At 42.9% G+C, this 25,584-nt stretch overlaps 1 long non-coding RNA gene across 1 annotated transcript; it reads left to right on the plus strand.

Moving 5' to 3' along the window:
* Positions 1-1,602: 1,602 nt before the first annotated feature.
* On the plus strand, positions 1,603-19,304 carry LOC132353238 (uncharacterized). Its single transcript, XR_009498980.1, has 3 exons — positions 1,603-2,007; positions 17,095-17,204; positions 18,969-19,304. It is a non-coding gene; the product is annotated as an uncharacterized LOC132353238 (long non-coding RNA).
* The last annotated feature ends 6,280 nt before the right edge of the window (positions 19,305-25,584 follow it).

The following is a 25,584-nucleotide window of genomic DNA, read 5'->3' on the forward strand; positions in this document are numbered from 1 at the left end:
TTGGTTAAGTTTTAATACGTGTAAACCCACAGAACCATCATAATTACAAACATCCATCACTCCCATATCCACCTTCTGACATCTCTCCCAGGACTCCCAGGCAATTAGTATTGATATACTTTTTTTCCCATTCAATTAGTGTTTTCTACACTTAATATCATTGGGGTCTTAATGTTTACTTTTATATTTGTCTCTTTTTCATGATGCATAACTATTTTGAGAATCATTTAAGTTGCTGATAAGTATAATTCATTTTTTTTCCTGAAAAATATACTGTTTGGATATACCACCCACTGACTGTTTATCCATACATCTGTTAAAGGATGGGGTTTTGTGGTTTGTATCCATTTTGGCTATGACAGATAAGCTTAATAAATTCTTTATATGTACATATGGTTTCATATTCAAAATTCAATGACTATACCCTTTTATGTGCCATTCACAGTATGGGAGCATTCCAGTTTTCCTGTATTCCTCTCTAGTACTTAGTTGATATGGCTAGTGTTTCAATATTACCTGTTTAAATGTGTAGAGGTGTCTCACTATGGTCTGATTGCATTTCCCTAATGATTCATGATGTTGAACATTTTTGTGTTCATTTGCCAGGTGTATGTCTTCTTTGATAAAATGTCTGTCCTTTATTAATAACTGAGAAGGCAAAAATCTGTTGGAACTTGACTTTTCTTCAGTGACTTCGCTGGGTGGAATAAATGTTTGTGCTTACATCGTTATTCACCACGTATGGTCCTCATTATTAACATAGTCTCCGTTACTTTAAGTCTAGACACGTATAAAACAACTAACTGAACCTTGATTGTTGTGTTTGCCAATTTCCCTGGTATGAATACTCCAACTGTGGGCAATTCCAAACAGTGAATATGAGGTTTTTACTGCACCAGAGGCGCAAGAAGCCAAACGCTGAGATGCCAAGGTTTGCAGGGGAGAAGGCAGCTAAGCCAGGAGGTAGAAGAAGTCTCAGATCCACCTTCCCGGAGGCGATGTGCTTGAGATATTTAAGGTATAAAGAGGCAGTGTGGTCTTAGGTGTGGGGAAAGGCCATCAGAGTTAGAGAAAAGGTGAGGTAATCGGTGTGTGCAGGTGTATTTCATTACATGCTTCTTCACAGATGCATGTTCAAAAATGGTGTCCCTGAATGGGACACCATCACTGGCTCTACTCTTTAATGAGGGAACCAGAGAAGCAACACATGGTCCACCTGCTTATGGCCACCCCACATTCCTCCTCTGTATTGTTCACTATGGCCCCCTGTCTGGAGTCTTTGTTCTCTTGACTCTGACCTAACACGGTGAGGTCTAAAGCTTTAGCCTACATCCTTTGGAAGAGCAATAAGACAATGTTTAATAGACCCCAGCTATGGATGCATGAACTTTGTGTCATAGTGACAACCTGGTATCATGTGCCCGTTTGGTTTTGTAGGTTTTGGAAACATCTGAAATATTATGGCTGTCTCTCTGTGATCAGCGAAGACTACATTCCATGGAAATCTGGGTTCGTCTCCTTTAAGAAGCGTGAAACCCCGCCCCCGTCCTCAGAGCCTCCAGGACACTCCTTCCCAGGAGCCCCGGCAGTGAGGCGGGGCTTTTCCTGTAGGCGGGGAGCACCGCCCCTTGCCAGGTTCTAGAGGCCTGTGAACTGCATTACCTGAAAAAAAACTACGCCAGTTCGTGGGCGCCCCTGAGCCAATAAAGGCTCAGGAAAGAGTCACTTCCGTTCTAGAGGACGGAGTCTGGGCGGCTTTTCCGGCGTCGACTGGGGTCGTTATTTTGTAAACTCGGCTGTGTTCACAGGCGGGGAACTTCGCAACGCTGTGAAGGCCAGAGGTCAGGGAGCCAGGAAGGCGCCGTGCCCGCTTCTCTGAGCTTCGTCTGAGGCTCGGCGTGGGCGCCATCCGGCCTGACTCTGTCTTGGGCGGTTGGTGCCGGAGTGCCCGGGCCTCACCTTCGCCCACAAACTCCGCTGGCGCCGGCGCAGATGTGTCGGATTCAGGTAAATGCTGCGTCGTCCGGGCCCTCCCCCAACTCTTCTCATTCAGCAGTGTTTTATCTGTGTTCTCTTACTAGTGTCCTATAGTTATTATTTGTACCCCCAAAACTTGGCTTTCTGAAGTTTGAAATATGACCTGCGTGGGAAAAAAAATTGCAGAGAACTTCAATGTGCGGCTGGGGAAGCTCTGAGATTAATATCCGTTCACCGCTCAGGCCAAAATTACTATATAAATAGGACCTCAGAAGCAGCCTGTGGGGTTCTTCCAAAACAATTATCCCCATCCCCACCAAGTTAATGTATTGGCTGCTGTTTGAAGTAAGCATTTCCTTTCTTTTCTTGATAGTTTTGCCGACTCTGTGGAAACTATTTGACGTGTCAAAACTTTTTAATGAATGTAATATGTTTTATGATGTGTTTTTCTTCTTTTGCGCAATGTGGTGTGACTTTACCCATGTTTTTCATGGCTATCCCTTTGTGGGAGAAAGAGGTGAAACAGGAGGGAAGGGGGCAGGGCACAGCCTTTAAAGGAATGACATATCCATAGGACTTGACTAAAACAAACAGGTTTGAACCAATTAGGTCCAAGATGGCGGAAGATTTGATTTCCAGTGGATTTTGAGGCTCATTATACTCCCATTGTAATACATGAGCATGTAAATAACACACCCACCTGCGCCCTGACAGGTTCTAAGGCTAACCTAAAAGGCCAAAAAGTGGGTGGTGGCCCAATTCCTGGAAATACCTGCCCCTTCCCGGGAAGTAGTTGGAATAATCCTCCCACTCAGCCTGTGAAATTACGTAGGACATAAAAAGTAACCACGTCATATTTTGAGGCCTCTCGCCTTCTGAGATGGCTCACACTCTGTCTATGGAGTGTGTTCCTCGCTAAATAAATCCACTTCTTACCTATCACGTTGTCTCTCACTGAATTCTTTCTGTGAGGAGACTTCAAGAACCTGAGGTTCATTAAGTCCTGAGACCAGGTGTGTGATCTCAAGTAAAGTCCCAATCTGAGTTGCATGGTTTCAGGGAGACCCCTTGCAGGGCCTGAGAGTGGGCACTTGTGTAACAGTCGTAAATTAATTGTCCAAGGAGACACACATGCTGACAAAGCAAGAGACTTTATTGGAAAGAGGTGCCTGGGCGAAGAGCAACACAGTAGGGAACCCAGGAGAACTGCTCTGCCATGATGCTCGCAATCTCGCTTTTATGGTAACAGGGTTAGTTTCCGGGTTGTCTCTGGCCAGTTGTTCTGACTCAGGGTCCTTTCTGGTGGTGCACTCACCTCTCAGCCAAGATGGATTCCAGCATGAGGGGGATTCTGGGAGGTAGGCAGGACATATCATCTCTTCCCTCCTCCTTTCGGACCCTCCCACATTCTCCCAGTTAGCTTTCAGAGGCAGCACCTCTCTATCGGAACTTCCTGTTGTGAGACAACTCAGGCAAGTGGTTATCATTGTGCCTGGCCAAGGTGGGCGGTTTCAGTTCCCTAACACATTCATTTTCCTTTCTTGTGCTGTATTCTGTAGATATGAGTATATGAGTAAAATGTCTTTATACGTTCCCCTGTTGAAGGCTCTTCTTTGTTTATGTGTTTCTTTTTTCTTCTTTTTTTTTTGTTTTTGGTCTACTTTCTGTATTTATAGCCATACCTGCCATCTGTTCTTGTGTATATACAGCATGCATTTGTCTAGCATATATGTTAAAATTGTTCTACTTAAATGAACATTTCCACTTTTTAATTTTGTTTTGTTCTTACTGATTTTAACTTAGTTCTTTGAATGAAATTATACATATTTTTCAACTATCCCATTGTTAGATTTTGATACAGACTTATTATACATTACATAAACTTAGTTTTACAGCATACACACACTTAGAGGGTTTTGGGTTTTTTTTAATAATTTTTATTGGAGTATAGTTGATTTACAATGTTGTGTTAGTTTCAAGTGTACAGCAAAGTAAATCACTTATAAATATACATATATCCATTCTTTTCTAGAGTCTTCTCCCATATAGGTCATTACAGAGTACTGAGTAGAGTTCCCTGTGCTATAAAATAAGTCCTAATTAGTTATCTGTGTTATATATAGTAGTGTGTATATATCAATCCCAGTCTCCCAAATTATCCCCCCCTCCCCACTTTCCCCCAGTAACAAGAAGTTTGTTTCTACACCTGTGGCTCTATTTCTGCTTTGTAAATAAGTTTATTTCTATTATTTTTTGTTTTTTAGCGATATCATCATCTGTCTTTCTCTGTTTGACTTATTCACTCAGTATGACAGTCTCTAGGTCCATCCATGTTGCTACCAATGGCATTATTTTGTTCTTTTTTATGGCTTTTTTATCCAGTGTGTATATGTACCATATCTTTATCCACTCCTCCATCGGTGGACACTTAAGTTGCTTCCATGTCTTGGCTGTTGTAAATAGTGCTGCAGTAAACATTGTGCTGCTTGTATCTTTTTGGATTATGGTTTTCTATGGATATATGCACAGGAGTGGGATTGCTGGATTATATGGTACTTCTATACTTAGTTTTTTAAGGAACCTCTATACTGTTCTCCATAGTGGCTGTACCAATTTACATTCCCACCAGCAGTGTAGGAGGGTTCCCATTTTTCCACATCCTCTCCAGCATTTATTATTTGTAGACTTTTTGATGATGGCCATTCTGACTGGTGTGAGGTGGTTCCCACTGTAGTTTTTATTTACATTTCTCTAATAGTAGTGATGTTGAGCATCTTTTCATGTGCTTTTGCCCATCTGAATGTCTTTGGAGAAATGTCTATTTAGGTCTTCTGCCAGTTTATTGATTGGGTTGTTTGTGTTTTTTTGATACTGATCTGCATGAACTGTTTGATTATTTTGGAAATTAATCCCTTGTCAGTTGCTTTGTTTGCAAATACTTTCTCCCATTTTGTGGGTTGTCTTTTCATCTTGTTTATGGTTTCCTTTGCTGTGCACAACCTTGTAAGGTTAATTAGGTTCCATTTGTTTATTTTTGTTTTTATTCTCCTTACTCTAGGAGGTGGGTCAAAAAAGATCTTCCTGCACTTTATGTCAAAAGTGTTCTGCCTATGTTTTCCTCTAAGAGTTTTATAGTGTCTGGCCTTCACTTAGGTCTTTAATCAGTTTTGACTTTATTTTTGTGTATGGTGTTAGTGAGTGTCCTAATTTCACTCTTTTACATGTAACTGTCTAGTTTTCCTAACACCACTTATTGAAGAGACTGTCTTTTCTCCATTGTACATTCTTGCTTCCTTGGTCATAGATTAGGTGACCATAGGTGTGTGGGTTTATCTCTTGACTTTCTATCTATCCTGTTCCATTGATCTGTATTTCTGTTTTTGTGCCAGTACCAAACTGTTTTGGTTACTGTAACTTTGTAGTATAGTCTGGAGTCAGGGAGCCTGATTCTTCCAGCTCCGTTTTTCTTTCTCAAGGTTGCTTTGGCTATTTGAGGTCTTTTATGTTTCCATACAAATGGTAAAATTATTTGTTCTAGTTCTGTGAAAACTGCCATTGGTAATTTGCTAGGGACTGCACTGAATCTGTAGATTGCTTTGGGTAGTATAGTCATTTTCACAATAGAGATTCTTCCAATCCAAGAACATGGTCTATCTCTCCATCTGTTTATGTCATGTTTGATTGCTTTCATCAGCATCTTACAGTTTTCTGAGTACAGGTCTTTAGCCTCCTTAGGTAGGTTTATTTTTATTATTATTATTTTAATAAATTTATTTATGTATTTATCTTGGGCTGCATTAGGTCTTTGTTGCTCCATGCAGGCTTTCTCTAGTTGTGCCGAGCGGGGGCTGGGCTACTTCTTCGTGGTGGTGCGCAAGCTTCTCATTGCAGTGGCGTTTTTTTCTTGTTGCGGAGCACGGGCTCTAGGCATGCAGGCTTCAGTAGTTGTGGTACGGGGGCTCAGCTGTTCTGTGGCATGTGGGATCTTCCTGGACCAAGGCTCGAACCCATGTCCCCTGCATTGGCAGGCAGATTCTTAACCACTGCGCCACCAGGGAAGCCCCTTAGGTAGGTTTATTCCTAGGTAGTTTATTCTTTTCGTTGCAGTGGTGAATGGGATTGTTTCCTTAATTTCTCTTTCTGATCTTTCATTGTTAGTGTATAGGAATGCAAGAGATTTTTGTGCATTCATTTTGTATTCTGCAGCTTTACCAAATTCACTGATGAGTGTAGTAGTTTTCTGATAGCATCTTTAAGATTCTCTCTGAGTAGTATCATGTCATCTGCAAACAGTGATAGTTTTACTGCTTCCAATTTGCATTTCTTTTGTTTCTTTTTGTTCTCTGATTGCCGTGGCTAGAACTTCTGAAACTATTGGCAGGAGTGGACATCCTTGTCTTGTACCTGATCTTAGAGGAAATGCTTTCAGTGTTTCACCTTTGAGAATGATGTTAGCTGTGGGTTTGTTGTATATGGCCTTTATTATGTTGAGGTAGGTTCCCCCATGCCAACTTTCTGGAGAGTTTTTATCATAAATGAGTTTTGAATTTTGTCAAAAGCTTTTTCTGCATCTATTGAGATGATCATATGGCTTTTATTCTTTAATTTGTTAATATGGTGTATCACATTCATTGATTTGCATATATTGAAGAATCCTTGCATCCCTGGGTAAATCCTACTTGATCGTGGTGTATGATCCTTTTAATGTGTTGTAGTCAGTTTGCTAGTATTTTGTTGAGGAGTTTTTGCATGTATGTTCATCAGTGATATTGGCCTGTAATTTTCTTGTGTGTGGGTGGTATGTTTGGTGTTGATATCAGGGTGATGATGGCCACACAGAATGAGCTTGGGGGTGTCTCTTCTTCTGCAGTTTTTTATAGGTGTTTTCTTTTTAAATGTTTGATAGAGTTCTTCTATGAGGCCATCTGGTCCTGGTCTTTTGTTGGAATTTTTTTTCTAAATCAGTTTTAATTTCAGTACTGGTGGTGGTTTGTTCGTATTTTCTTTTTCTTCCTGGCTCAGTCTTGGTAGGTTGTACCTTTCTAGGAATTTGTCCATTTCTTCTAGGTTGTCCATTTTATTGTATATAGTTGCTTGTAGTAGTCTCTTAGGAGCCTTTGTATTTCTGTGGTGTCCGTTTTTATTGATTTGAGCCCTCCCCTGTTGTTCTTGATGACTCTGGCAAGGTTTATGTTTTCAAAAAAGCAGCTTTTAGTTTCATTGATCTTTGCTATTATTTGCTTTAGGTGTAAGTAAGGTTAGGTTGTTTATTGAAGATTTTTCTTGTTTCCTGAGGAAAGATTGTATTGTTATAAACTTCGCTCTTAGAACTGCTTTTGCTACATCCCATAGTTTTGGATCAGTGTGTTTTCATCATCCTTTGTCTCTATGTAAGTTTTTGATTTTCTCTTTCATGTTTTCAGTGATCCATTGTTTTTTAGTAACATGTTGTTTAGCCTCCATGTGTTGGTGTTTTTTTTTTTTAATAGTTTGTTGTGTAATTTATTTCTAATCTCGTATGGAAAAGGTGCTTGATAGGATTTCACTTATCTTAAATTTGCCAAGCTTTTCTTTGTGGCCCAGAATGTGTTCTATCCTGGAGAATGTTCTAGGTATACTTGAAAAGAATGTGTATTCGGTTGCTTTTGGATGCAATGCTGTTTAAATATCAATTAAGGCTATCGTGTCTAATGTGTCATTTAAGGCTTGTTTTTCCGTATTGATTCTCTGTCTGGATGATCTGTCCATGGGTGTAAGTGGGGTGTTAAAGTCCTCCCATCATTGTGTTGCTGTCAGTTTCTCTTCTTATGGCTGTTAGCGGTTTTTGCATTATAGATTGATCCCTTGATCATTGTGTAGTACTTCTTTGTCTCTTGTAACAGTCTTAAAGTCTATTTTGTCTGATATGAGTATTGCTACTCCAGCTTTCTTTGGATTTCATATAGGTAATTTCTTTTTTTTTTTTTTTTTTTTTTTTCTTCCCATGGCTTGAGGGATCATAGTTCCCCAACCAGGCATGGAATCCAGGCCCTTGGCATTGAAATGACGGAGTTCTAACCCCTGGACTGCTAGAGAATTCTTGTCATTTTCTTAATTGTTTTGAATTTGTTTTTGTCTGGTTTTCTCTCTTCCCTTCCTTTTGATTTCATCTCTTGTGGTTTGATGATTATCTTTAGTGTTGCGTTTGGGATTTTTTTTTTTTCTTTTTTTGAACCTATTGTAGTTTTTTGGTTTGCAGTCTGCATGTGTTTTTTTAATTTTGTTTTTCTTTTTGGCTGAGTTGGGTGTTTGTTGCTGTGCGGGGGCTTTCTCTAGTCGCGGTGAGTGGGGGCTACTCTTCATTGCAGTGTGCAGGCTTCTCATTTCCATGGCTTCTCATTGCAGAGCATTGGCTCTAGGCACATGGGCTTCAGTAGTCGCAGCACATGGGCTCTAGAGTGCACGCTCAGTAGTTGTGGCACACAGGCTTAGTTGCTCCGTGGCATGTGTGATCTTCCCGGACCAGGGCTCGAACCTGTGTCCCCTGCATATATGTGGTTTTTATATAGCAGTCTATATATGTACAGGATTGTTTTAAGGTGCTGGTGTCTTAATTTCAAATGCAATTCCATTTCCTGCATTTGTACTCTCCTCATGGTTGCTGTTTTGATATCATATTTTGTGTGTGGATGATTTCCTTCTTTTACTGTATGTTTGCCTTTACTGATGAGCTTTCCCTTTTGTGATTTTTTTGTTTCTAGTTGTGGCCTTTTCTTTTCCACCGAGAGAAGTTCTTTTAGCACTTGTTGCAAAGTTGGTCTGGTGGTGCTGAATTCTCTTTACTTTTGCTTGTCTGTCTGTAAAGCTTTTAATTTCTCCATCTAATCTGAATGAAAGCCTTGCTGGGTAGAGTATTGTTTGTTGTAGGTTTTTTCCCTTTCACCACTTTAAATATAAATATATTGTGCCACTCTGGCCTGCAGAGTTTCTGTTGAAAAATCAGCTGATAGCCTTATGGTTATCATTCCTTTGTATGTTATTTGTTGCTTTGCCCTTGTTGCTTTTTTTTTTTTTTTTTTTTTTTTTTTTTAGTATTAGTTGTGTTGTTTGTTTGTTTTTTTATACTGCAGGTTCTTATTAGTCATCAATTTTATACACATCAGTGTATACATGTCAATCCCAATCGCCCAATTCAGCACACCACCATCCCCACCCCACCACAGTTTTCCCCCCTTGGTGTCCATATGTCTGTTCTCTACATCTGTGTCTCAACTTCTGCCCTGCAAACCGGCTCATCTGTACCATTTTTCTAGGTTCCACATACATGCATTAATATACGATATTTGTTTTTCTCTTTCTGACTTACTTCACTCTGTATGACAGTCTCTAGATCCATCCACGTCTCAAAAAATGACTCAATTTCGTTCCTTTTTATGGCTGAGTAATATTCCATTGTATATATGTACCACATCTTCTTTATCCATTCGTCTGTTGATGGGCATTTAGGTTGCTTCCATGACCTGGCTATTGTAAATAGTGCTGCAATGAACATTGGGGTGCATGTGTCTTTTTGAATTACGGTTTTCTCTGGGTATATGCCCAGTAGTGGGATTGCTGGGTCATATGGTAATTCTATTTTTAGCTTTTTAAGGAACCTCCATATTGTTCTCCATAGTGGCTGTATCAATTTACATTCCCACCAACAGTGCAAGAGGGTTCCCTTTTCTCCACACCCTCTCCAGCATGTGTTGTTTGTAGATTTTCTGATGATGCCCATTCTAACTGGTGTGAGGTGATACCTCATTGTAGTTTTGATTTGCATTTCTCTAATAGTTAGTGATGTTGAGCATCTTTTCATGTGCTTCATGGCCGTCTGTATGTCTTCTTTGGAGAAATGTCTATTTAGGTCTTCTGCCCATTTTTGGATTGGGGTGTTTGTTTCTTTAATATTGAGCTGAATGAGCTGTTTATATATTTTGGAGATTAATCCTTTGTCCGTTGATTCGTTTGCAAGTATTTTCTCCCATTCTGAGGGTTGTCTTTTCGTCTTGTTTATGGTTTCCTTTGCTGTGCAAAAGCTTTGAAGTTTCATTAGGTCCCATTTGTTTATTTTTGTTTTTATTTCCATTACTCTTGGAGGTGGATCAAAAAAGATCTTGCTGTGATTTATGTCAAAGAGTGTTCTTCCTATGTTTTCCTCTAAGAGTTTTATAGTGTCCAGTCTTACATTTAGGTCTCTAATCCATTTGGAGTTTATTTTTGTGTATGGTGTTAGGGAGTATTCTAATTTCATTCTTTTACATGTAGCTGTCCAGTTTTCCCAGCACCACTTATTGAAGAGACTGTCTTTTCTCCATTGTATATCTTTGCCTCCTTTGTCATAGATTAGTTGACCATAGGTGCGTGGGTTAATCTCTGGGCTTTCTATCTTGTTCCATTGATCTATGTTTCTGTTTTTGTGCCAGTACCATATTGTCTTGATTACTGTATCTTTGTAGTATTGTCTAAAGTCAGGGAGTCTGATTCCTCCAGCTCCATTTTTTTCCCTCAAGACTGCTTTGGCTATTCGGGGTCTTTTGTGTCTCCATTCAAATTTTAAGATGATTTGTTCTAGCTCTGTAAAAAATGCCATTGGTAATTTGATAGGGATTGCATTGAATCTGTAGATTGCTTTGGGTAGTATAGTCATTTTCACAATGTTGATTCTTCCAATCCAAGAACATGGTATATCTCTCCATCTGTTGGTATCATCTTTAATTTCTTTCATCAGTGTCTTATAGTTTTCTGCATACAGGTCTTTTGTCTCCCTAGGTAGGTTTATTCCTAGGTATTTTATTCTTTTTGTTGCAATGGTAAATGGGAGTGTTTCCATAATTTCTCTTTCAGATTTTTCATCATTAGTGTATAGGAATGCAAGAGATTTCTGTGCATTAATTTTGTATCCTGCAACTTTACCATATTCATTAATTAGCTCTAGCAGTTTTCTGGTGGCAGTTTTAGGATTCTCTATGTATAGTATCATGTCATCTGCAAACAGTGACAGTTTTACTTCTTCTTTTCCAATTTGTATTCCTTTTATTTCTTTTTCTTCTCTGATTGCCGTGGCTAGGACTTCCAGAACTATGTTGAATAATAGTGGTGAGGGTGGACATCCTTGTCTCGTTCCTGATCTTAGAGGAAATGCTTTCAGTTTTTTACCATTGAGAATGATGTTTGCTGTGGGTTTGTCATATATGGCCTTTATTATGTTGAGGTAGGGTCCCTCTATGCCCACTTTCTGGAGAGTTTTTATCAGAAATGGGTGTTGAATTTTGTCAAAAGCTTTTTCTGCATCTATTGAGATGATCATATGGTTTTTATTCTTCAATTTGTTAATATGGTGTATCACATTGATTGATTTGCGTATATTGAAGAATCCTTGCATCCCTGGGATAAATCCCACTTGATCGTGGTGTATGATCCTTTTAATGTGTTGTTGGATTCTGTTTGCCTGTATTTTGTTGAGGATTTTTGCATCTATATTCATCAGTGACATTGGTCTGTAATTTGCTTTTTTTGTAGTGTCTTTGTCTGGTTTTGGTATCAGGGTGATGGTGGCCTCATAGAATGAGTTTGGGAGTGTTCCTTCCTCTGCAATTTTTTGGAAGAGTTTGAGAAGGATAGGTGTTAACTCTTCTCTAAATGTTTGATAGAATTCACCTGTGAAGCCATCTGGTCCTGGACTTTTGTTTGTTGGAAGATTTTTAATCACAGTTTCAATTTCATTACTTCTGATTGGTCTGTTCATATTTTCTGTTTCTTCCTGGTTCAGTCTTGGAAGGTTATACCTTTCTAAGAATTTGTCCATTTCTTCCAGGTTGTCCATTTTATTGGCATAAAGTTGCTTGTAGTAGTCTCTTAGGATGCTTTGTATTTCTGTGGTGTCTCTTGTAACTTCTCCTTTTTCATTTCTGATTTTATTGATTTGAGTCCTCTCCCTCTTTTTCTTGATGAGTCTGGCTAGTGGCTTATCAATTTTGTTTATCTTCTCAAAGAACCAGCTTTTAGTTTTATTGATCTTTGCTATTGTTTTCTTTGTTTCTATTTCATTTATTTCTGCTCTGATCTTTATGATTTCTTTCCTTCTGCTAACTTTGGGTTTTGTTTGTTCTTCTTTCTCTAGTTCCTTTAGGTGTAAGGTTAGGTTGTTTACTTGAGATTTTTCTTGTTTCTTGAGGTAGGCTTGTATAGCTATAAACTTCCCTCTTAGACCTGCCTTTGCTGCATCCCATAGGTTTTGGATTGTTGTGTTTTCATTGTCATTTGTCTCTAGGTATTTTTTGATTTCCTCTTTGATTTCTTCAGTGATCTCTTGGTTATTTAGTAACGTATTGTTTAGCCTCCATGTGTTTGTGTTTTTTACGTTTTTTTCCCTGTAATTGATTTCTAATCTCATAGCATTGTGGTCAGAAAAGATGCTTGATATGATTTCAATTTTCTTAAATTTACTGAGGCTTGATTTGTGACCCAAGATGTGATCTATCCTGGAGAATGTTCCGTGCGCATTTGAGAAGAAAGTGTAATCTGCTGTTTTGGGATGGAATGTCCTATAAATATCAATTAAATCTATCTGGTCTGTGTCATTTAAAGCTTCTGTTTCCTTATTTATTTTCATTTTGGATGATCTGTCCATTGGTGTAAGTGAGGTGTTAAAGTCCCCCACTATTATTGTGTTACTGTCAATTTCCTCTTTTATAGCTGTTAGCAGTTGCCTTATGTATTGAGGTGCTCCTATGTTGGGTGCATATATATTTATAATTGTTATATCTTCTTCTTGGATTGATCCCTTGATCATTATGTAGTGTCCTTCCTTGTCTCTTGTAACATTCTTTATTTTAAAGTCTATTTTATCTGATATGAGTATAGCTACTCCAGCTTTCTTTTGATTTCCATTTGCATGGAATATCTTTTTCCATCCCCTCTCTTTCAGTCTGTATGTGTCCCTAGGTCTGAAGTGGGTCTCTTGTAGACAGCATATATATGGGTCTTGTTTTTGTATCCATTCAGCAAGCCTGTGTCTTTTGGTTGGAGCATTTAATCCATTCACGTTTAAGGTAATTATCGATATGTATGTTCCTATGACCATTTTCTTAATTGTTTTGGGTTTGTTTTTGTAGGTCCTTTTCTTCTCTTGTGTTTCCCACTTAGAGAAGTTCCTTTAGCATTTGTTGTAGAGCTGGTTTGGTGGTGCTGAATTCTCTTAGCTTTTGCTTGTCTGTAAAGCTTTTGATTTCTCCATCAAATCTAAATGAGATCCTTGCCGGGTAGAGTAATCTTGGTTGTAGGTTCTTCCCTTTCATCACTTTAAGTATATCATGCCACTCCCTCTGGCTTGCAGAGTTTCTGCTGAGAAATCAGCTGTTAACCTTATGGGAGTTCCCTTGTATGTTATTTGTCATTTTTCCCTTGCTGCTTTCAATAATTTTTCTTTGTCTTTAATTTTTGCCACTTTGATTACTATGTGTCTCGGCGTGTTTCTCCTTGGGTTTATCCTGTATGGCACTCTCTGTGCTTCCTGGACTTGCGTGGCTATTCCTTTCCCATGTTAGGGAAGTTTTTGACTATAATCTCTTCAAATATTTTCTCGGGTCCTTTCTCTCTCTCTTCTCCTTCTGGGACCCCTATAATGCGAATGTTGTTGCGTTTAATGTTGTCCCAGAGGTCTCTTAGGCTGTCTTCATTTCTTTTCATTCTTTTTTCTTTAGTCTGTTCCACAGCAGTGAATTCCACCATTCTGTCTTCCAAGTCACTTATCCGTTCTTCTGCCTCAGTTATTCTGCTATTGATTCCTTCTAGTGTAGTTTTCATTTCAGTTATTGTATTGGTCATCTCTGTTTGTTTGTTCTTTAATTCTTCTAGGTCTTTGTTAATCATTTCTTGCATCTTCTCGACCTTTGCCTCCATTCTTATTCCGAGGTCCTGGATCATCTTCACTATCATTATTCTGAATTCTTTTTCTGGAAGGTTGCCTATCTCCACTTCATTTAGTTGTTTTTCTGGGGTTTTTTCTTGTTCCTTCAACTGGTATATATAGCCCTCTGCCTTTTCATCTTGTCTATCTTTCTGTAAATGTGGTTTTTGTTCCACAGGCTGCAGGATTGTAGTTTTTCTTGCTTCTGTTGTCTGCCCTCTGGTGGTTGAGGCTATCTAAGAGGCTTGAATGGGAGGTTCTAGTGGTGGGTAGAGCTGACTGTTGCTGTGGCGGTCAGAGCTCCATAAAACTTTAATCCACTTAACTGTTGATGGGTGGGGCTGGGTTCCCTCCCTGTTGGTTGTTTTGCCTGAGGCAACCCAACACTGGAGCCTACCTGGGCTCTTTGGTGGGGCTAATGGCAGACTCTGGGAGGGCTCATGCCAAGGAGTACTTCCCAGAACCTCCGCTGCCAGTGTCCTTGTCCCCACGGTGAAACAGAGCCAGCCCCCGCCTCTGCAGGAGACCCTCCAACATTAGCAGGTAGGTCTGGTTCAGTCTCCCCCAGGGTCACTGCTCCTTCCCCCGGGTCCCGATGTGCACACTATTCCATGTGCGCCCTCCAAGAGTGGGGTCTCTGTTTTCCCCAGTCCTGTCGAAGTCCTGCAATCAATTCCTCCTCTCGTTGCCGGACCCCCAGTTTGGGAAGCCTGATGTGGGGGCTCAGAACCTTCACTCCAGTGGGTGGACTTCTGTGGTATAAGTGTTCACCAGTCTGTGAGTCACCCACCCAGCAGTTATGGGGTTTGATTTTACTCTGATTGCACCCCTCCTACCGTTTCACTGTGGCTTCTCCTCTGTCCTTGGACGTGGGATATCCTCCTTGGTGAAGTCCAGTGTCTCCTGTTGATGATTGTCCAGCAGCCAGTTGTGATTCTGGTGCTCTCACAAGAAGGAGTCACCCTTGTTGCTTTTAATATTTTTCCTTTGTGTTTAATTTGTATCAGTTTGATTAATCTGTGTTTTGGTGTGTTTCTCCGTGGGTTTATCCTGTATGGGACTCTGCACTTCTTGGACTCAGGTGATGTTTCCTTTCCCATATTAGGGATGTTTTCGGCTGTAATCTCCTCAAATATTTCTCAGGCCCTTTCCCTTTTCTCTTCTTCTGGGACCCTTATAATGCAAATGTTGTTATTTCCACCACTCTGTCATCCAGCTCACTTAGTCGTTCTTCTACCTTAGTTATTCTGCTATTGAATCCCTCTAGTGTATTTTTCATTTCAGTTATTGTATTGTTCATCAAATCTACCTTTCTTTTAAACATTTCTTGTATCTTCTCCATCTGTTTCCATTCTTTTTCTGAGATTTTGAATCATCTTTACTATCATTACTCTGATTTCTTTTTCAGGTATATTGCCTAATCTTCTATGTGATTGTACTCTTCAAATAATGCTTATGTATTGTTTTATTTATTTTTGGCTGTGTCAGGTCTTAGTTGCAGCACACAGGATCTTTCGTTGAAGCACACGGGCTCAGTTGCCCCACCACGGTATGTGGGATCTTAGTTCCCTGACCAGGGATCAAACCTGCATCCCCTGCATTGGAAGGCAGATTTTTAACCACTGGACCACCAGGGAAGTTCCCGAATAATATTTATTTTAGTGGAAAATCATAAATGATTAAGATATCTTGTTAAAATACTTGTTTTAAGGGTGATAAAATGAATCATTGTAAGTGTAAAAAGTTATAATGCTTTGTGAATCCCTAGCAAGATGTTAAGAACTCAAGAAGGTATTTTCTGTGTTTCTACAATGCAGATGGACTAGAGATCAAGTCCTATAAGCTTGTTGCAGTTCTTTTAAGTTTAAAGAGTCAGCAATGATGCCCAGTTATCCCCAACTGCTGGAGGCCAAGCACTTTTACTCTGATTCTGGCAAGAAACCCCTTTTTCAGAGTCATTTTCAATGTGAATTCAGTAAATTGTGGTTCATGATCTCTACCCCTGGAGAAGCTAGTAGGAAATTACAGATAGTCTCTCTGAACAGGTATGGAAAGAAAAAAATGGATATATCAAAGAATGGTGGATAAATATAAAAAGTACATATTCTTGACTCCTATTATATAATGTTAGCATAATTCCAAATCAGAATTTAATCTATGGATTATGTAAGGTGGAGATTTTTTTAAAAATAATTTTTAATATAACCAAAGTAAAATTTGAAAAGGAAGAAGAACCATTTCCTCCCCAACACAATCCCTATTCTTCTGGCTCACTGGGCTCTAGTCACAGTGGATGCTGCATGACTCTGATAGAGAGGCTTTGCACTTTTTTGTCCCACTTCTGGACAGCCTTTTCTCAAGGTATCCACATGACCTTATGGCACAACTCTATAACATTTTCTGGTCTCTTTTACGTGCTTTATTTTTCTCTTGAGTATTTGTCTTTGCCTGAAATATTAAATGGTTCACTCATTAATGTTTCACATTCAGCAGAATTACTTATGGCCCCTGCACTGGTGTCAGGTGTCTTCGTGGACTTGGTGTCTGTAGAACCGAGGTTTTATGGACAGATTCCCAGTTTTGGCAGCCAGTGTGGACTGAGACATGAAAGGTTGTCTTAGTAATGGGGCTAATACATACAAATGCTTGAGGATGTGATTGAGATGGGAGTGCTCTAGGACTTGTAGGTCTTTGTTAACAACTGGTAAGGACAGAGAGCAAGGGGGCCAGAGTTAGAATGGTAGCACAAGGTTTCTGTTCTGAGAATGATGGCAGACATGTAATGTATGAGGAGGTCCAGTGAGTGATATGCATATGGGGAAGGTGTATGAAGTAATTGCCCCAGGCCCTAGTACTAGGAGTATAAGAGAGAAGGATGGGGCTAAGTTTGCTTGTGTCTGGGAGACATGATAGTGGGTACACTCAGGCTCTTGTCTTGGAGGAAAGGGAAAGGGCCCTGCATAGCAGGCTCACACATTAGATGGTATCTATCTGTCCACCTGCCTGTTGTTGCTCAGGGTTGTACGTACTGATCAGGGAAGCATGAAGAGTTATTGGACCCCACTGCCCTATGTCACGGAGCTGGGGTGGATGATGAACCCAGAGTGAGTATGGGCTGGGGTTAGAAGTACTTATGGGGTCCTGGGGAGAGAGGCTGCTTATGTACAAATCTGTCCCATCATTCACAGGGCCCTGTGACCTTTGAGGACGTGGAAGGAATGGAAGCTTCTTAATGAGGTGCAGAGATTCCTGTCCTCTGATGTGATCCTGGAGACCTCTGTACTTGTTGTGTCATTGGGTAAGGCCCTCCCACCTATCAGCATCCTGGGCAGGTCTCTGCCTTTCCCCTTTTTTCCAAAGGCAAGTCTGTTTTTTCACAGCTAGACAGTGGGCATATCTCTATTACTGCTTCCCTCTCATCTGTGTTATTGGTGCCAAGGCTGAGTGAGTGTGTATATGACTTCCTTTTAGAAGTATCCCCAATACCAGCAGCTCTGAAGTTTTTTCAGTGAAGTTTTTCTGGGACATAAGACTTGGAATTAGTTCAGTGGGTTCCATTAGTCTCAGCCACTCCCTGCTAAATTGACTCTGTAGACCCATACACCTCTGTGCTCCAGGTTCTGCCCCCTTCCAGCTGATATTTCCTGGGCCCTGACTGTACCAGCAATTGTTGGGATCCAGCATGGTCACTGGTTCATTTTGTGATACTGTTTTTCTTTCCTGAGATTTTTTTTGGGATTGGTTGTTTTCCTGGGCTAGTACTGACTGCTCACCTGTCCTGTTTTTCCCTTAGGACTTGCATTTTCTAGGTCCCGTGTTGTCCATCTGGAGCTGGGAGGTGAACCCTGGGTACATGACAGAGTGGACATGACTCCAAGCCCTAGCATGAGGGGCTCAAAGTGGGCTTGGCTCCATTGATTTGGCATCAGGGGTTCAAATTATATCAGGATCATGTCCTGTGCCCCACAGTGTTTTGCTGCCAAAGCCAGCGACTGTGTACCACATTTCTGTGTGCACTCCCCCCATCATTGTGTCATTTCTCTGCTTTCATGTTTTTGGCACAGAGCAGAGCACAAGGAGATAACTTCTGAGCAGAATGTTTCTGTAGAAGTGCCACGAATAAATACTTCAGAGGCAGACCTGTCCACCCTGAAGTCCTATCCCTGGGAGAGGTGCTGCCTGGCCTTAGACAGTAGTTTGTGTGTAGCTGAAGACTTGGGAACAATTCCTGGCCAGAAACTGTGTGTGTCAGGTGTGAAATTTCACCAGCACAGTGGAGGGAAACTCTTTAGAAGAGACATGGGTAAGGCCTTTATGAGGAGCCACATAGTCCATGCATCCAAGAACTCTTTCACATGCCAGGAGGCTGGGAAGGATTTCCCTGGTAGCTCTAGCCTTCTCCAGCACCAGGTCACTCCACAAAAGGATGGTGGCTGCACAGCGGTGTTTCACAATGGTCAACATCTCTATAAGTGCCATGAATGTAGGAAAGTCTACCTCTGGATGTATAGGCTTGCAAAGCGTGAGAGTCCACACAGGAGAGAGGCCTTATGAAGACAGACAGTCACACTGGAGAAAAAAAACACATGCATGCACTAAATATGGAGAATTCTTCAGCCAAAGCACCCAGCTTACTGAACACCAAACAAACAGGTCACACCACAGACAAAGACCATATTGAGTGCAGCAAATGTAAGAAAGCTTTCAGCCAAAGGTCTATAACCTCATCTGTCACCAGAGTTCCTACTGGAGAAAGGCCTTCAAATGAGATGAGGAGAGAAGCCAAATGAGCTGTCTCCTTAGTTAATACATCATACTGAATAGGCTCTGTGAGCAACTCATCAATGGAAGTTGAATGCCATACATCTGAACAGCCCTAGTGTGCAGACTGCCTGTGAGTACGAGGTTTGTAGGAAGCTTTTCAGGAGCTATATGCTGTACTTTCTGACTTACTGTCACGGGGTCTTTATGTTTCATATTCTAATTTTTTTTTTTTTTTTGGCCACATCACACACCATGGTGCATCTACCCCAACCACGGATCGAACCTGTGGCCCCTGCAGTGGAAGTACAGAGAAGTCTTACCCCTGGACCACGGAAGCCCCTGGTTTCATATTCAAAATGAATGAATAGGGTTGTATCCCTTTTGCATTCTAACAGTATGGGAACCTCCCACTCCTGTGTTCCTCACCAGTAGTGGGTTGGTATGGTTAGTGTTTTGAATATTACCTGTTTTAAAAGTGTGGATACATGCCTCACTGTGGTCTGATGCATTTCCCTAGTGATTCAGGATGTTGAACATTCCTGTGTTCATTTGCCAGGTGTATGTCTTCTTTGATTAAATGTCTTTTTATTATAGCTACTGTGGAGACAATAAAAAGAAATGAGTTGCAACTTGATTTTTCTCAGTGACTTTGCTGGATGGAATAAACATTTAGTACCCCACGTGTAGTCCTCACTATTAACATAGTTTCCATTACTGTAAGTCTAGCTAGACACCTACTTTAAAAAAAAAAAACCCAACCCCCCCCTTGTTGTGTTTGCCAATTTCCCTGGTACGAATACTCCAACTGTGGGGAGTTTCACACTGTGAACAAGAGGTTATTTTACTGAACCAGAGGTGCAAGAAGCCAAACAGTGGGATATCAAAGCTTGCAGGAGAGGAATTTCACTCCCACGGCAGCAAGGCAGGAGACAAAAAGTCTCACAACCACCTTCCTGGAGGTGAGGTGCTGTAGGGACAAAGAGGCAGGGTGGTAGTCCTAGGTGGGGGAAAGGGCAATCAGAGAGAAAAGGTGAGGCAGTAGTCAGTGTGTGCAGGTGTATCTGCATTACAGGCTTCTGTTCTTCATGCATAGCTGGACAAGAGCTGACTCCAAGTTCCTAAGAAACCCCTTTCCTGCAGTGACCCCACCTGTCAGAGGTGTTATCTACACAGTGGGGGGCGCTTCCCTGTTGGTCCAGTGGTAAAGAACGTAGGGATCCAACGTAGGGGATGAGGGTGATTCAATCCCTGGTCAGGGAACTAAGATCCCACATGTGGAGGGGCAACTAAGCCTACATGCCACAACTACTGAGCCCACCACTCCCCAACTAGAGAAGAGAAAACCTACATGGCCCAACTAGGGAGAAAGTTTGGAGCATATGCAAGTAGGAGGAAAAAAACCCACCAAAGTGAGCTTAACCAATTAAGGCACTTCACAAGCAGAGGGGTTTTGACATGCTATTTGTTCCTTTTTCTATAATTCTAGCTCAAGAAGTTGTTAGTCATCAGCTTCTGTTAACCCTATGGGGGCACAGTTTCAAGGTCATCCAATGTGGACTTGGGAAACACATGCAGTAGCACTCCTTTCTAGTACTTCAGATGCCCATAAATAAGGTTGAAGAACATAGATAATACCAACATGTGCTAAAACAGGAGTACGGGTTTTGAGTATTTTTACTTGACCTGTATAAAGGATAACATCACAGGCCTGAGTTGTCCAATCTGTATTCATTCCAAAGAAACGTTTGGCAGAGTGGCCCAACTCTTGGGAGATAACTTCTAAGCCCTTGAAACATTTGGACTAATAAGAGTGTGTTTATTTACCCGGGGCCTTGTGCCATGCTAGCTAATTTATACTAATAATTTGACATACCAGTGGGTAGGGGAGCCTTAGGGTCTTCTGTAGCAGTTTGACATTCAGAGAAGCTAGAGAATAAGTTCAGCCACACAGGTGTCCCTTGTGTGTGACATATTAAGAAAACCCTCTATAACACCAGGTCTTGTGTGAGGTCCCCTGCTAGCAGTACACTTCATATTGTCACCCACAGATGCTGTGAGACCTAAGTGACAGGGCACAGGAAGCTGGCAATGTAGTCCCCTCTGTGACTTTGTCCTGTTGTGCCATCTTTCCTGCTTTTCATCTGTATCCTTTCACTGTAACAGACCATTTAGCCCTTAATTCATAGTAGCTTCTCTGACTTCTGCAAGTGTGGATAGCAATTTATTCAACCTGAAGGTGGTCCTTCCGCATCCCAGAACGTAGCTTTTTAAAAAGCTTTAAGAATAATCAACTTAAAAATAAAATGCATTTTAAGTGCAGGGTTTGAAAAACATTGGCACAGGGTTACACTTCTGAAACCAGAAGTTTTCTCCTGCCATTTGTAATTTAATCCCCCCTTTAGCCTACAGAATTGATACTAGAAAATACTCTTCCTTCTTGCAATAGGCGGTGTTTTAGGATTTGCCACGTTTCTCAGTTTCACCTGTATTGGATCTGATACTGTTTGACACAGTGACCAATATTGGGGAGATAATAAAACAAGACCTTCTCCACAAAGTAGAGAAAAAACATACTTTGTTCTACGAGCACAAAACTAAACTGTGATGCACGTCACAGACAACCCACTACAAACATTGTAAAGACAGAAATCGCACCCATTCATGATACACCAAGCAGACAGAGCCCATTCAACGCAAGCGCCAAGATGAACACTCACTTGCCTTCAGGTGAGAGGACTTGACTGCCCCATTTGTTAGTTTATCCTAAATGTGCCTGGGACTTCGAGTGATGCTCTGCAGGAGCTCTTCACCTTTATCCAAAGCAATCCTAGAACTTCCCATCTGTGTCTTTATGACCGGAAACGTAGGACCCGACGCCTACTGCAGCAACTGGGAGACGGAGGCACCATATTCTTTGATGTTTTCTTTCCAAAGAGGTGGCTCCAGACCTTTTTTTTAAAAAAAAAACAAAACAAAACTCCTTGGCTGTGATGGAAGAAATGTTTACCTCTTGAGGACTGGGGAAGCCCTTCAGAGCTGGAGACCAGGGCTGCATCACTAATTCCCTTGTGAAGAAAATGACAGAACCTGCTGACGGCCGACGGCCCCCGACCCCGGGGGCAGAGGCGGCCCGGCTTGCCCTCTTGGTTCGCCCGCGGGCAGAGCTGGTCCGTCCGGCCTCTGGCTCAGGACCCTGGAAAACCCCGCGGAGGAACCTCTGTAGAGCGTACCACGCGAGCCCGCGGCCGAACGGCTCACGCCCTCCTCGAGCCTCCCCACCCGGCCCGGTTCCCACCTCCGGACCCGGGAGACCCCCTCCCGCTCCCCTCGGCGGTCGGATGGGCCCCAGCCTCTTCCCTATGAATCTGCAGGTACAACCTCCGGAGAGAGCAGGAAGCGCGCCCGCCCGGCCAGACCCGGACGATCCCGCCAGCCCCGCCGGCCTCCCGGAACTCTGCCTCGGGCATCGCGGCCGAATCCCATCCCCTGCAGACGTCGCCCGAGCTCCGGACGGGAAGGGACGATATAAACGTGACCGCCAGATGGCGCCCAACAACCGGCGGGAACATTAGCGGGACGGATCCGGATCGCTGGCCGGCGAGGGCGCACTGCCGGCCGCCCGGATGCCCGACCTCGTTCCGTCCCGGCCCACTTCCGAGCGGGTCTCATGGCCACGGGTTACAAATTCCCAGCTATAGCATGTGTGTTTTTGCTTCCTGCCCACTAGTGGAGGTCACTACCTAGTTCTTCCCGCCACTGTGGTCATAAAGGCACAGCCCCAGTTCCTCTCTGCTTCCTGACACCTGCATGTGACAGGCTTCATGTGGCCTTACATGGCCTGCTGTGCCTGTCGTTTCCTTGGGGAACTTTCAATGGCAGTAGCCTCTCCTGTCCTCACTCAGTCACCTCCATAAATTAAAATCCCGGGAGCACATTTTTACACGGTTGTAAAACTGACAAGAGGATTATTTAGCTTTTCGAAAGCTTTATGTACGTCTCAAAGGGACAGAGAAAGAATTCAGAATTAGAAGTTTGCTAACGGAAATGCTTGCTCTAAGAAAAGAGATTGGAGGACATTCATGGCAGAAAGCTCCAAATACCCAACATTCCGAAAAGGTTACAGTGAATCCCAGTGAACAAGATAACACACTGTGAGCAAGCAACCCAGTGCCTGCTTGCTTGCAGATTTTGGCAACCTACAGTAACCTTTTCCATGCCGGCCCTTTCTTGAATATGCATGCCCTCCAGGCTTAATACTTCAGTCCAGTGCTTTGAGAGCTATCTCCCTGTCTCCTTACTTGTCACAAGTAATAAATGCTTCTGCTTTAACTGAAAGTACTTGGTGTGTTCACTGGCTATGCACCCCAATGGAAGGACCCACTGAGTCCGGTAACAATAATGATACACCTCAGCACAACTTGAAAGCCCATGCACAGGCATCCTGGAGACACTGTGATGAGGTCTGCATGCTGACACCCCTCAACAAGCCTACGCACACACATGCATCACACCACGTCCACAACAGAAAAGACATGTGATAGTCATGAGACACACAACCAGTGTATGTGACACACATCAGAGGCTTGTGGGAATACAGAGAGGTGCTGAACTACCACACCAAGTATGAGGACACAAATGCACAAATGCTCCAGGGAGACTTGTGAGACAAGCATGGGATAGGGAGGCCCAAAAGCCTAGTGTGTGGATATACACACAGGATCACACAGTCATGCACATGGACCGAGTGTGACAGGTGGTCTCAACCTGGCTGGGAGATAACCCCTGCTCTTCCCCATCCTAGCACCATCCCTGCAGGCTTGATGATGTGCTGATGGCAGCCAGAACAGGAGCCGGGTGCTCATCTTGCCACAACCTGCAGGCTCACACGTTTGAAGACCGAATGTAAACACTAAAGGTCACGTGATGGAAGCAATCAGCCCAAGCCCCGGTAGCAGAAAACTATATCCAAAATGCCTGCTAACAAGGCCCAGGACTCACAGTCTGAAGGGGACAGTTGGGGGAGGTTATGGTCTCTACTGGAGGGTCAGTATGCGTTGAGGAAGTTTCAGGGACAGCGGATCAAGGATGGTTTGGGGGAAGGGAGGAATTATTTCCCTGGATTGTTAGCCATTGTTTGGGAGGTTTGTGTTTTACCCAGAGGGGTGAGGATGATCACGTAGCTGTGTGGCCATCCCAGGTGAGTCCTAAGTCTTTCCTCTTCCTGGTGTTCTTTAAGCCTTTACTCCTGAGTAGATGGGCGTTTCTAATTTTCTATGTGCTGAACTGCAACTACAGCAAAGACAATAAAACACATAGCTAAGTTAAATTAAGAAAAACAAACATGGGAAAGAAAGCTCATTGCTTAATTTTATAAAAGTTTCTTGGCCGTCCGGCAGATCTGTCTCTCACTTCAACAGCATTTGGACAGAACAGACCCAGGGACGCCCCTTCCTCCAGACTCTGACCACCCTCCAAGCTCTTCTCCAGTCACAACCTTGAACCACCCACTCAGCTCTCCTCGGCCTCCGGGACCAGCCCACACCATTTTCTGAGCTTAGCTCCGTACTGCCGACCAAGCATGAGCTCCCACATTCGTCACCATTACTCCGCCGGGTGGAGGCCGCCGTCACCCGCCTGGTAACGCGCATCTGCCGCTCTCCCACACCTACTCGTCTCTGCGCTTCTCTTTCGACCCCGACGCAGCAGCTCGCGAGGGCGTGAGACATCGTTTGGCGAACTGGCCGAGGAGAAGCCGGAGGGCCCGAGCTCACCGGAAAAGGCAAAAGCAGCGCTGTGGCCGCGCCCGCTTCCAGGACGTGCCGAAGCCGTCCCAGGAGCAGTGGGTGAAGCCCAGGACGCCACGGAAGCCGCCCGGCGGACGGAGAAGCACCCGCACCAGGCCCTGTGGCTCCGCAGGCCCGGGGCTCTCCCCGCGCAGACCCCACCTCTGGACTTCCTGGAGCCACTTCCTGGAAGAGCAGGTGAAACTCGTCCAGGAGATGGGCGACCACCTGACCAACCTCCGCAGGCTGCCCGGCCCCCAGGCTGCGCTGGGCGAGCGTCTCTCCCAAAGGCTCGGCCTCAAGCACCACTAGGAGCCCCTGGAGCCCAGCGGCCTGTGAGGAGCCCCTCTGGGGTCAGGGCTTCTCCCTGAAGCCTCTCTCTGAAGCCACTGGGCAGCTTGTTAACCACCCTGGAGCCCTCGCCAAGCCTTGGGCCAAATGGAAAAAATAGTGCTTTTTGCAGGGGGAAAAAAGTTTCTGTGAAGCATTGTAAAGTGACTGGAACTTTAACAGGCAAACCAGGATGCATACAGGTAGCCACGTATGGGTTTCACAGTTACTACTGTGGTCTTATTCTCAGGATGCTCTTATCAGTCAGGGTGTGTTGAAATTCCTCCTTTGGGACTGTCTTTGGGGCTAATTTCAAAGCTGCATGAAATAATCAATATGACCTTTGGTTTTAAAAAAAGTACTGTCCAGTTGAGCCCTCCTTGGAGCCTTTTATATGATCAAATAAATACTTTTGTGTTGCCAAGGTGGACACGAACCCTTTATGTGGTGTTTTATCCAATATTGTTATTGCACACACAGCTCTCAGAAAAAAAATCATTTTTTCCGCTAAATTTATAATGTTTTGGGAATAGTTTGTGTGGTTCCTGTATTCTGTAGGAAAGTAAGTTGCATTTTGAAGACACTACCCTCTTATATCTCCTCTCAAGATGATTGTCTGGGTTGTAGCTGTAGCTGTACATGAATCTGAGCCCTGGGATCCATGAGAGTCGGAGAATCCACTCTCAGGAAACAATTATTGGTTCAAAGCAGAGGGTTATTCTTTCCATAACTGGGAGCTCCTTGGGACAAGGTGGCCCATAAAGGGACCTGGGCCCCAAACTGCAAGACGTATGAGATGCA

This window comes from Balaenoptera ricei, chromosome 19 (genome assembly GCF_028023285.1).
Source record: "Balaenoptera ricei isolate mBalRic1 chromosome 19, mBalRic1.hap2, whole genome shotgun sequence".
NCBI classification, from domain to species: Eukaryota; Metazoa; Chordata; class Mammalia; order Artiodactyla; family Balaenopteridae; genus Balaenoptera; species Balaenoptera ricei.